The sequence below is a fragment of the Carettochelys insculpta genome, chromosome 24 (genome assembly GCF_033958435.1).
Source record: "Carettochelys insculpta isolate YL-2023 chromosome 24, ASM3395843v1, whole genome shotgun sequence".
NCBI classification, from domain to species: domain Eukaryota; kingdom Metazoa; phylum Chordata; order Testudines; family Carettochelyidae; genus Carettochelys; species Carettochelys insculpta.
The window spans coordinates 893,330-905,473 of record NC_134160.1 but is presented as its reverse complement, the minus strand read 5'-3'; the positions used below and the strand labels follow the sequence as shown (position 1 = coordinate 905,473).

Genomic DNA, 12,144 nt, shown 5'->3' with positions numbered 1-12,144 from the left:
AATCTGGCAACAGTAAACAAACCTCTCACAGGCTACACAGAGAAAGCGGGACTGTAGGTTGCCCACCACTGATTTAAGGTTGGGACAGCAGTTCCAATGCTTCATTATGATTACTTCATGAAAAACGTTCAGTAGGGAAATATGTTTAACAGCAGCTAAGCAATTCAGCCACACAACTCCTACTAAAATTTAACTGGCTTTATGCGGCCAAACTTCCTGGCCAGCTTTCAGTGCCTCACCATGAATGTTTAAAAATGATTCTGGTTGTTAAGGGTGGAGGGTCAGGGGGACTCCAATATGGACTAAATGAACATTAAAAGTCATTCCAAACTCCCACAGATCTGGGTACTAGTTTCTCTAGTTCCTGCTGGAGCAACTGGCATTGCCACGTACCAGGCTCTGCCCTCTTCCCAGCTGCAGTTTGGGACTGCTGCTGTATATGTCTCCGTTCCTTTCACCCCAGTAAGACTGTAGACCCAGCCACCCTCTTCTTGCTGCGCCAGCCTAATGCCCTTTTAGATGTTCCCAGTATTCAAGAAACCAAGGTGAAGTTTCCAGCCTAAAAGTTTTTTGACGAATGCAGCAGGGACAAAACATTGCTGCTGTTTGTTTCACTTCAGCATCTCACACAGTAGAATTAGCTGAACACAAGAAACAGGAGGGAGACATTTCAGTTGGTGACTGCCACCAGTGCACGCCACTTCCAACCCGAGACGACTCTCTACAGGGAACTCTTCAAAGTTCAGAATGGCAGACGTGCCAAAGCAGCCCCATTCCCAGTGCAGGATGAACAGCTTCCTTGCTGGAGCAATCAGCAGGAGTCACTAGGGCAGTTGCCAAATCTGGTTCTCCAGCAGAAGGCTGGCCCCTATTCAAAGCTAGCTGTCACTCCCAGGCTTTCTGTAAATAACCCCTTTGTCTGTAGAATACAAGTTGACATGGAAGGGAGGCAGAGGCCAAACAACTCACAGGTTTGCAGTCCCTCTGCCCAAAGCTGCTGGTGTGACAAGGCCCTGCAAGCACGGCTCTGTGTAAACCAAGTAGAACAGCAATCCCATGACTCTGACCAGAAATGAAACACCTGGCCCCACAAGCATTTTTCACACCACTGCTGGGGTGGCCATGAATGCCTCTTCCCTAGAAAGGAAGAGTTAATCTGAGCTCAGAGAGGAATCACTTTATTCTTTGCCCCAGTTGTGCAGGCAAGAGATGAACAGCTAGACATGGGTGTGGAACATGCGGTAGGAGATGCCTTGTCGGTGACACAAGCGGGCAGGGAAGCCTATTGTATTCTGATCACCACTGAATGCTTTTGTGACCATGCTTTTGTGAAGTGACCATTGCAGGGTCACTTCATCAGTAGCTTTCTGTAGGGAAATTTCTTCAAGACCTCAGAAATTTGGAATTGGTTCGTGCATTGAAGCGGGCAGATTTATGAGCTATCTAAGTGAGTAACTGTGGATGTTTATCTTACTGACCTCCTAAACGTCAAAACACTTTCTGCAACGAAATCTATCAACTGTGACCATCACTGCAGCCACACATGGCTAACATTCTGGGTCAACTTAGCCACGAGAGAAGAGAAACTGCAGCAGTGCAGACAGACTGGGAAGGAGGACTTGAAGGGGAGGGATAGCTCAGTAGTTTGAGCATTGGCCTGCTAAACCGGGGTTATGAGCTCAATCCCTGAGGAGGCCATTTAGACATTGGGGCAAATAGATGTCAGGGATGGTGCTTAGCCCTGCCAAGAGGGCAGAGGACTGGACTAGATGACTTCTCGAGGTCCCTCCCAGCTCTAGGGGATGCGTATCTCCAGTTCATAATTCAGACTGCTGCCTATGCTGCCCCCAGAAAGCTGAGCCACCCCAGCTGCCTGCTGTATTCTCTCCCAGTGGGGCGACCCCAGTTGCACTTCTGAAATGGTCAGCAGTGTAAACAGGAAGCAGAGCTCAGACAACAGACCAGCTGCAATCCCCACCAGCCAGAGGAACAAAAGGCTAGTGACCTAGCATCCTTCTAAGGACCAGGGAGCCAGACTGTCCTTTAGCCCACCAGTCAGCACTCAGCCCCTGGCATGTCCTTCTGAAGGACAGGGTGATCCAGTCCAGTGCCACCAAAGGACATCTTGGCCACAGGTGCCTTTGAAACATTCAGGGTGGAGAAAATGTGATGCTCCAGTGACTGACCATCCCATCCTCCCCCTGCTATATAAACCCTGGATTCTAATTGCCTACTCCCATAATCTGAGGAAGTGGGTCTCACCCACAAAGCTCATGACCTAAGACATGACCTGTTAGCCTTTAAGGTGCTATAGGACTGCTTGTTATTTGTGAGAACAAAACGTTCACTGCAAGGAGCACAAGACCCACACCATCTACACTCAGCATTTTTATCATGGTCCCAGCATTACCCATCCAAGGGAGCAGAGTCCTTCCCTTCTTTGGTCAGGCTTTTTGCTGTGTGCTCCCAAAGCTCCACCAGCCTCTTCTGCACACATAGACCTATGAATCATATTCTCTGCAGGAGCTGCCCAAAACCCAAATCCCACCCAGTGCCCTCAGGTGGCACAAGTTTCAAAGAGTCACTAATGCTCAGAGCTCACATAAGCATCTTTCCACCACTTCTTCAATTTTAGGAGACTCTTTTCGGTCCACATGATTCCCAAATAAGAGAAAGTTAAACCAGAGCTAGCAGCTGGCACTTCCAGGAGCTCTGTGGAAGTAGCCACCCAGGGCAAGCAAGAAGGAAGCAGGCAACCATGTGGTTCCACCCCAAAAGGGAGGACATCACACAGAGGAAGAACAGAATGGCTCAAGTGGCAAATTTGCTCTTTTCAGCTCTGTGCCTCCTGGACTGGTCCACCAAGAAACTACAATGTCCCTCGATAGATCCAGCCATGGAAGGGCTATGAAATCAAACCATCACTACACCCTGGAAAAACAAGAAGCTTTTCATGTAGCAGGCAAGTTTTGAACAGTAAAGATTCCTCATGCATTAGTCAATAACACACTTTTCCAGAAAGGAACAGTTGGGGGTATCTACATTTTTCTTCAACAGCTCAGCATTTGCTTACAGGTTTAACAGCATTAAAATGATAAACAGAGTAATAAAAATCTAAACAGAGCTCATTCAAGAAGTCTTTAAGTCAGAGATGGGAAAACATATGTCTCAGCTGGCCCAGCCTCAGGTCAGGGCAAGCCTGTTCCTCACAGCATGCTGTCTAGGCTGGTTTGAAAATGTCTCTGGTAATGGGATTTCTGCCACTCCCCTTAAAAGAGGGATAGTAACGTGTAACCTCAAAGCCAATATAATCACTTCCCAGCTGGAAAAATGGGTGTTGAACCTATGTCAAAAGCACTCCCTGAAGAACTAGGAACACAACACTAGGTGACGGTAAGCGGTTTTAATAAAATAAATAATTAAATGTTTGGAATAGATACTGATCTGTGGCTTAAAGCAGCAAACTCCCTGTTGTTTTGGTTTAAAAGAAATGACCAGGTGAATTTTAGAAAACTGAATAACTGAGGCTTCAGTATAACCAGTCATAGGAAAGCCTCTTGATTTCACAGGGCCACCCAGGTGCATGCAAATTCACTCTGAACCCCACCCTCCACTAACACCTTCTCCGCGCAACTCACTTTTAGCATTTAGTTTAGGGTTACCTTCTGAACCTGTGGCCTTGTTTCAGGACTGTTTCATTAAAGATGAAGCTGAAGGCTCATGACTTTAACCATCACAATTCTACTAAAACATGTACATGCGCTCTTGGGAGAAACCATGTTTTGACACTTCCCTTTCTCATATTCCTTTAATAAAATGCCACAAAGCTTCTCAGACGTTTCAGAAAACAAATCCAGAGGTCCATTGTGTTCATTTTCCTTTTAGTACAAAATTAAAGCATTGTGACCCCTGCTGGCCCGTAATTCCCACTTTCTTTTTCAGAAAATTACACTGAAAACTCATCTTAAAAAGATTTTCCTAGGGCTGGGTCGTGCCACAGTCACAATTAATAAAAAGTGACTAAATTAACTGAAAACTTACCCTGGACAGAAACATAGATTATAATCAAAGGATTAGGCATTTGGGGCCAGATTCAACCCTAGTTATTTTTCCCTGAGTTCATTCCAACTCCAAGAAGGAAAGTGTCACAGGTAATCACTGGTTTTGCAAAAATGTGAAAGAATAAATACCAAAACTTTAAAATCATGTGAAAGCTTTTGAAAAAGCAAAGCCAGAGTCAGTAGCATTTGAAATATGTATAACAGGAAATAAACCTACACTCTGCTCCAGTATTGATGTGCTTGAAAATCAGCAACTGTTAAAATTACTCCAAGAGCTCTCTTGTGAAATAGGCTGCAAACACAGAGCCTGGAATTTTTACATACACACTAACCAGATGCAAATATGAAAACAGAGGGAAAAGGTGAGCACCATCAAAATCTATGGGCTACTTGCTGGGGAGAGTAAATCCACCAAGAGTCCCTTTACCAACTGCTGGGAAAGAAATGGATGCAGAGATTCCCGCCAAGGTGCTGTCATATCAGCAATTTCTATTATGGATTTGCTATATTTGAAACTAACTCCTCACTTCTGGCTGCTGGATAGCAGGAGGGCAGCTCTGACTCGCTACCCATCCCTCAGCACCTGATTTTTGTCATCCTCCTCCCCACTGCCTCAACATCCACAATTCTTCTCAAGGTCACTGTTAGTCACAGCTCAGAAGAAATGCAGAGAAGTAGTCTTGTTATGTTAATTTCACTCAGGAATACAAGCAGTAGCAGTGGCACTGCAGCTGTCTGACACTCAGGAAGACAACACTGTCTCTGGTCACATTTAGAGTTTTCTTCACCGCTAGAAGGACAAGAAACGTTTCCACAAAATGCAATCTTAGATTCTGCAGAAGTTGGTGGCTTAACTCCCCCCACCCCTCTCACACACTGCGCAGGGAAAGTTTTCTATTGTCAACGGGTGAACATATAAATTCCTATCCTCATCCACAGGCAGCTTGAACTACCCTGGGCAGAGTAAAGGACGGAATCTGAACAAAGAAAAATACCAACCCCTCTCCCCAGCGCCCTGTGCTGAAGAGGGGAGCCCCGCCAGGGCACAGCATTTCTGTAAGTCACAGAGCTAGTGGAGGCGCGCATACCTCCATAGGACAGTTCACATCTGCTGCTGCCCCTGCCGAGTCACCGAGCTGGGAGGGGAGCACCAGCTCGCCAGCCCCCGGCTCCTGCCCTAGGCCCAGATATTTGGCAAGGAAGGGGCTGTCCCTGCCTTTGACGAGTGCGCTCGGCGCTGTATCCTGCATAAAGGAGACCAGCCCCGGCCCCAGGCGGGTGCCATCCCTGGGATGAGGCACCATCGCTTGGCGATGCGGGGGGCGCAGGAGGGTTTCCGGCAGTACCCAGCGTTAGCCGGTCGCTGCTTCTGCCGCCCAAGCCCCGCATGAGCAGCTCCGAGCACAGGGCCCGTATCAGGCAGCTCTGACCCCGGGGCCCTGCCCACGAGGTCTGGGGCGGCTCGGTACGCCAGGGCAGTAGGGCCCGGGCCAGCGCCCCCAGCGGAGAGGCTCCAGGCGGCAGGGGGCCAGAGCCGCCCGCACCCCGACTTCCAGCCAGCGCCGCGGCCGGGCTGAGCAGCTGGGGGTGATTCCCCAAAGCCCCCCAGCCGCGGGGACCCCTCCCCAGCCGCGGGGCGCCCCTGCTCCCACCTGCTCCGGGCGCGCTGCCTGCTGCTCCCCGCCCGCCCAGCCGCTCGATAAGCGCAGGCTGCGGAAGCCCCGCCGGGGTGAACCGAGCCCTGCCCCTGGATCCGCCCTGCCCCGCCCGTGGGGCGGAGCAGCTACGGCCGGGGAGGGGGCGAGGCAGGGAGGCAGGGGGCGAGGGGAGAAGGATGTGGGGCAGGGCGCTGGGGCCAAGGGCTGAGGGAGGCGACTTGGAAGAGTGGGGCAGGATGGGGGCAGGATCCTGGGGGCAAGGGAGGGCACTTGGAAGGGTGGGGCAGGATGGGAGCAGGGTGCTGGGGCAAAGCGAGGTGCTGGATGTGCTGAGACCATGGGGGAAGGACACTCATTTGCATGATAAGGTGCCTAAGCTAGAGACTCCCTCCTGTGGCACTGTCAGGACTGATTGGGCAAAACCCGCAAACATTTCCCTGATTCAGTCAGTGAGTCCGTGAGGTGCCCTTTGACTCCTCGTGGTCACCTGCCTCCGCAGGCTAGTGCTGTGCGCAGCCCCAGCTCTCCAGGGGGGAGGCCACAGCCAAGCTGCCAACAGAACAGTTGCTGATAGCACTGTCTCTAAGGGGGCCTCAGGCAACCCCCCAGTGCTCCAGAAATCCCCCTGCCACCACCCTACCCCATTCTGCCACAACTCAGCCAACACCCTGTCTGCCTGCCCTTCCCTCAAGCAATGCAAGACAGGCAGATTACAGGGGAGTGGTGTGGGGCAGCAGCAGGTGTTGGTCCCCCATCTCCAGCACTCACCCTGGTGGTGGGCTTCAGAGCAGCCAGACAGCCTGCTCTGCTCTGCCCCACTGCTCTCTACCAGCTCACCACCGTGGCAGGGCTGAGCTGAGCAGAGCAGAGCAGACTGCCTGGCTGCTCCAGATCCCACCATTACTGTGAGTGCAGGACTGACTCCTGCTCCTGCCCTGCACCAGGCCCCCATAATCCTCTGGGTCCCTCCTGTCCATGGGATGGTTGAGGCTGCTGCCATGGTGCCCCCAAAGCTTGGGACACCAGGCAGCCACCAGTGTTCCATTTAAGCTGAGCACTTGGGCAGCTGCTCAGGAGAGATTCAGCTGCAGCCCAGCTCATTAGCAGTGCACCCACAGCTGCCAGCATGTGTTTCTGTTGGTGGTATGCAGCTGCAGATTCCTTGGTGCACATAAAATGTATTCCACCCATGGATGGAAAAGAGAGAGGGAACACTGGTAGCCACTCTGACTTGTCCTGTGGACACGATGGCTCTGGTCACTTGTGTGTGTAACCCTCACCCAAGTCTTTGGATTGACTGTCTCTCAATTCACCTCTCCCCCAGCATGAGGCCAGTAGAAAGACCTTCTTGATGCAGGGGATTGGAATGTGATGATAAGTTTATCGGGTCCCCTCTAGGCCAGGGGCTCTTCCCAAAGTGCAGGAGTGAGTGAAGGTTGTTACCATCTGAGTGTGCTCAGTGGCACCACTGTGAATTCTCATCTGTCTCAGAGGCAGGGGTGTAGTGTCCATGTTATAATGCCCCTGCAGGGAGGAGTCACACTAGTGATATGAAATGGACCAAGTAGCCTCTGCTCCTTCTAATTTTTTGAGGGGAGGCTTTCTAAGCAGAGCTTAGATGCAGCTCCTCAGCTACCATTGCAATGAGTGGCTATGCAAATGTCTAGAGAGGGACTGGCCGACCAATGCGTGTGGGAAGCTTGCCCTGCCGTTGCCTGCGAAGTACTCAGATCTGCTACATCTTGATTTCATAGTGTATCCTGTGGCTTAAGGCTATGGTTTGAGCGTGAGGCCAATAATAGTGTATTCTTTCACACCCTTTGATAATGTTTCCCTAAAGTACTCTTAGCCAAGTAGATAGGCTTACCACACTGCATAAATAGCCCTGGGTGAAGGAGAGCGGATGCACAGCTTGAATTATTTGCAAGGCATGGACAAAAACTGATGAAAATATTCCGACTATCTTCCAGAGAGATTCCGTTCTGCAAAAGGCCAGAAAATCATCTTTTTCACTAAGGTCACAGGAGGAATTCAGGTTACATTGCAGTACTTCAAATTACCTTGCTAATGAGCTAATTATTAATTCTCAAGATTTTAAATCCAGTTTTGACATGATACTTTTTCTCCAACATGCCTTACAAAACATGTCAATGTAATTTAGGGAATATAGGAAAAATGGACACATACTAAGTGTATGTGCTGCACAGCAGGACAGTCCCCTTGAGGGTCAGGGAATGGACAAAGTCTCTGTTTATGCTTTAAGTTCTGTTTATACATACAGGCAATGATTAAAGAATTGAACTATCAGACAGGCTGTGGAATCAATTCAGTTTAATTCCCAAAGGTTTTGGTTTAAATAGGAAGGAAGTTCAACCTAGCATTGTGTAACAGAGGAGGGCAGATGTACAAATGGTAGATGAACCAAACAATTAATTCAGTTTCAGTTCAGTTTAATTAAACTTTATTTGCAAGGAAAATATGTATTAAAGAGCCCTGTGTCACTTGAAAACTTGCCTCTTTCACCAGCAGAAGTTGATCCAATAAAACATATTGCGCCACCCAGCTTGTCTTTCTAATCTCCTGGGACAACAGGGCTCCAACAAGTCTGTAAGTGACATACAATAGGCTTCACAATAGCAGTGGTCTTCAGTTGGAGCTGCTCTGCCCAGTGTTTTTTAATCTGAGGGTCACTGGAGAGATGTAGAAGCTGCTGTTCTTTGGGAAAATCCTAGCAGCAGCCAGCGGCTGCTGGAAAGGGTATAAACCTCTTGAAACTTTCCCTACATTAAATCCTTTCCCTTACAGGGACTTTGGAAACGTCTGACCCAATGTCTCCCTTATTTTGTCCTACAGCACCACCTGCTGGGAGAAACTTGTGCTCATCAAGCCAGAAATCACAAGGGTGGCCACAGGTGAAAACGTGAATTTTCATAAGCCATTTTAACAAATTAAACACAAGAAGCATTGGTTCACTTTCTTTCTCCTTGTTTCCTTCCTTTGTTATGTACAGCAACAGCTTCACAGTTATTTTTGTGTTTCTCTTTATTTTGCTGAATTGCTGCTCGTGTTGAGTGCCTTTTATTGGTCCATCAACTGCCTTTACAGTGAACAGAAGTGGCTGAGAACAAATGGGTCTCTTGTAAAGGGTTTGCTGGCAGAATAGGCTGAGAGACCTGGGTAGTTTGTTTGATTTTGCTTCGGAAGTGCCATTCCTCTGCCTAATATTTCTATCGCTTAGTATACCACATAGCTAGTTCTTTCACAAAGACTCAGAGCTCTCACAACAGGAGGGTTGCCAAACTGGATGGACCTCATGGCATTGCTGAACGGAGTCTAGTCTGGGGGAGTTGGCAACCCTATACAAGTCTTTCTGCAAACTGCACTGTAAAATTCTAATTAAATTAGATAACATTTTAAAAAACACCAATTTTCTAGCTTTTTCTAAATTAATTAGGTCTCTCACACATTAGTTTATGTTCAAAGGGTCTTGTCTATCACCCATTTCTGACTGACCTGTCAAGGCAGACAAAAAAAAAATTGGTGCATTTTATTCATTTCACGCATGACATACAAGACAGGCTGCAGTTGCACACCTTTTGCTTGAGTTGGGGGTTTTATTGTCTTTTTAACACGCAAATGGGCAGATCCTCAGGTGCTCTGAACTGATGTAACTCAATTGACTTAAAAGAGGTATTGTGGTTTTCATCAACTGAGGAGGTAGTCACAAAAGTGTTTTAAAGTTAGGGGCTACAGAGCTTGCTTAAAATCTAAACTAGAGTGAAGAAAATTCCTGGCGGCAGGATATCTCACATCTAACATCAAAAGAACAAAATGGACCATAAAATTTCTAAGATCCAAAGGTTTTAGAAAATAGAAGCAAAATCTCTAAATGGATTTATATTCTCAGTAGTTAGAAATGAAAATTAATCCTGGCGCGTGTCTTCTGCAAAGCCATGTTAGAATGCTCTGGGACAGGGCATATCAGATATTAAGCTGATAATACAATCAGTGAGGTGCTTAAGAATTGCAGAAACCTTCAAATGTGAAGAGTGGAGTTTAGTAAATGAAACAAGGAATCTGTTTAGCAGTGCCTATTTGTGCTAAATTAAGATCTATTCTAGACACAGAGAACAGAAAACAACTGCACTGTCATCCCATGGGGAGAAGAGGGAACCCCACAGATGAATTTCAGCACCATAAAAACAACAAGTCCATCCACTTATGCACCTGACGAAGCGGGTCTTTGCCCACGAAAGCTTATGCTCCAAAATATCTGTTCGTCAGTAAGGTGCCACAGGACTTCTTGTTGTTTTTGAAGATACAGACTAACATGGCTACCTCTCTGATACTTAACACCATAAAAGGTATACATCCAAGAAAGACGATTCAGTACTCAGTTTAGAATTTTGCATGAAGACCAGAGGATAAACAGGTTCACACTATTCTAATTGGATGCTTTGTCCAAAATTAAGGCATCTTTTCATGTATGGGAAACAAACCTCTAATGTTTGTGCAGTTTGTTTATGTTACTGCTTTTCAGTTTCTCCTCACAGAACAAGGGATGGTAACACTGTGAAAGGGGATTATTGTGAAAAGGAAGGAAATTTTTTGCCATATTTTTTTTTCTAAAACTTTTCTAGTACACGTCTAGTTTTGGTAGCCAGATACACTGGAACATGCCATGCCATAGATCATGCAGCCAAATTGTCTACGTCCAGGATAGTGGAGGCAAATAGCTACTGTATTTTAATAGTGGTGTCCATTGCACAGTTCAAAGTGTATGATTTAGGATTACAATCTTCTATTTTCTCTTCTATCAGAGTCTGTCTTCTCTGCCAATTGAGTCACTAGGAGTTGTACTGAGCAAATCTCAGCTTTAAGTCACTCTCTGGAGAGCCTATAAGGGTTACTTCTACCTTGGTTTCTGTTCTGACTCACTCTTTGTTTAGATTAGTGAGATCATTTGGATCTTAGTAAACATTTGCTTTTCCATAATTAAGTCATTGAATATATCTTTCCTCAGTGTGCTAGAAGTAATTTGTAAGGGAATGACAGCTCAAGCCAAGGTAAAGTGGTAATTTGGGGATTCTACTCCAGTACTTATTTGGCCTACATCACCTGAGGTATCGGTAACACCAGCTTCACAATAGCCTTCTGAGGCATGGAGTATTATCCACACTTTCGGGGATACAGTGAGTCACATGGCCACCAGCTGCACAAATTTCTCACATTTCATAATACATTGTGCATTGGGGGCTCGGACATGGGGGGAAGGCAGCCTTTGGCTGCAGCTAGAGAGCAGTGGCCAGTGGCAGGACTGGGGAGGCACAGCTGGGGTCAGAGAGTGGTGGCCCGCACTGGGGCCAGGGAGCTGCAGCCAGGACTGGAGAGTAGTGGCCCAGGACAGGCCCAGGGAGCTGCGGTCCATGGTGGACTGGGGAGCTGGTGGCCTGCGAGCAGGGGCAGGGAACAAGAAGTGGGTGGCAGCCGGGGGTGGGGAGCCTGGGAGGGCTGGAGGCCAGCAGAGGATTGACTTCCCTTGGTCCGGCAAAAATCTCTGGTCCAGGGCTACTCAAGTCCTAAGGTTGCACACCAGGGAGGTGCAACTTGTGCAAGAAAACAGGATGTTCACCACTGCCACTGGATCAGTCCTGGAAATCACTAACACTCATGACATGAAGAGACCAGATGATGCTTCAGGCAGTGGAAGAGAGGAAAGGCATGACAGAGCACAAGTCTGAGTCACACTGAGCCACAGCAAAAACTGAAGATCTGTATGCTTTATTAGGGTCCAGATCCCACACATACTAGTCAGCGAGAGTTTTATGATTGACCTCAATAGAAGCAGGATTAAGCCCAAGGTATTTATGGCTATGGGCAACACTTTCATTGTTCACAGAGAAGCAGAAACTCAAGAGTTTATTTGTGGTTTTCCAGTTGGCCTCTCCATCTCCAAGTCTCCTACTGATCATGTATGAAGACAGAAACCTCCAGAGATGTGACAAATCAGTTATCTTCCAAATGGAGTTTTTCAGTAACATGCAATTATGTTGAGAACCAATATCAGACTCTTTGACACATCTCAGTATTGCAAGTAACAGAATTAATAAAATAATGTTATTTAACACTGTGTTTGACACTTATTTCTTGTATTTTTGCTTTGCCACAGCTTGGCAAGGAATAAAGAAATATTTGCAGAAGTTTTAGTTCAATTGTTCTAGATTTTATTTGCATAATCAAATCTCAATAGTTCATCCAAAGAAGTTTCTGATAAAATTTGCCTGATTTCCGTTGGTGCTATAATTTGGACCAAGACACTACGCTGTTTGTAAATGTCCCAATGCCAGCCAAAGAAGTTGCAGTGGGGAAGCACACATACTTTCCACAGAATAGAGAGCCAACTTTCCAAAATTATCTGTAACTCC

The 12,144-nt window shown here is 47.2% G+C and overlaps 1 protein-coding gene across 3 annotated transcripts in view; it reads right to left on the bottom strand.

The window, feature by feature from the left end:
- Positions 1–5,860, bottom strand: part of FHL3 (four and a half LIM domains 3) — a 40,919-nt gene extending 35,059 nt beyond the window's left edge. Inside the window, exon 1 of one of the 3 annotated variants that reach the window (XM_074976276.1) lies at positions 5,714–5,860. The gene's annotated coding sequence lies outside the window, so the exon portion shown is untranslated. The remainder of the gene's footprint in view (positions 1–5,713) is intronic. The other 2 variants (XM_074976277.1, XM_074976279.1) reach the window with 2 other exon arrangements.
- Between the last annotated feature and the right edge of the window lie 6,284 nt (positions 5,861–12,144).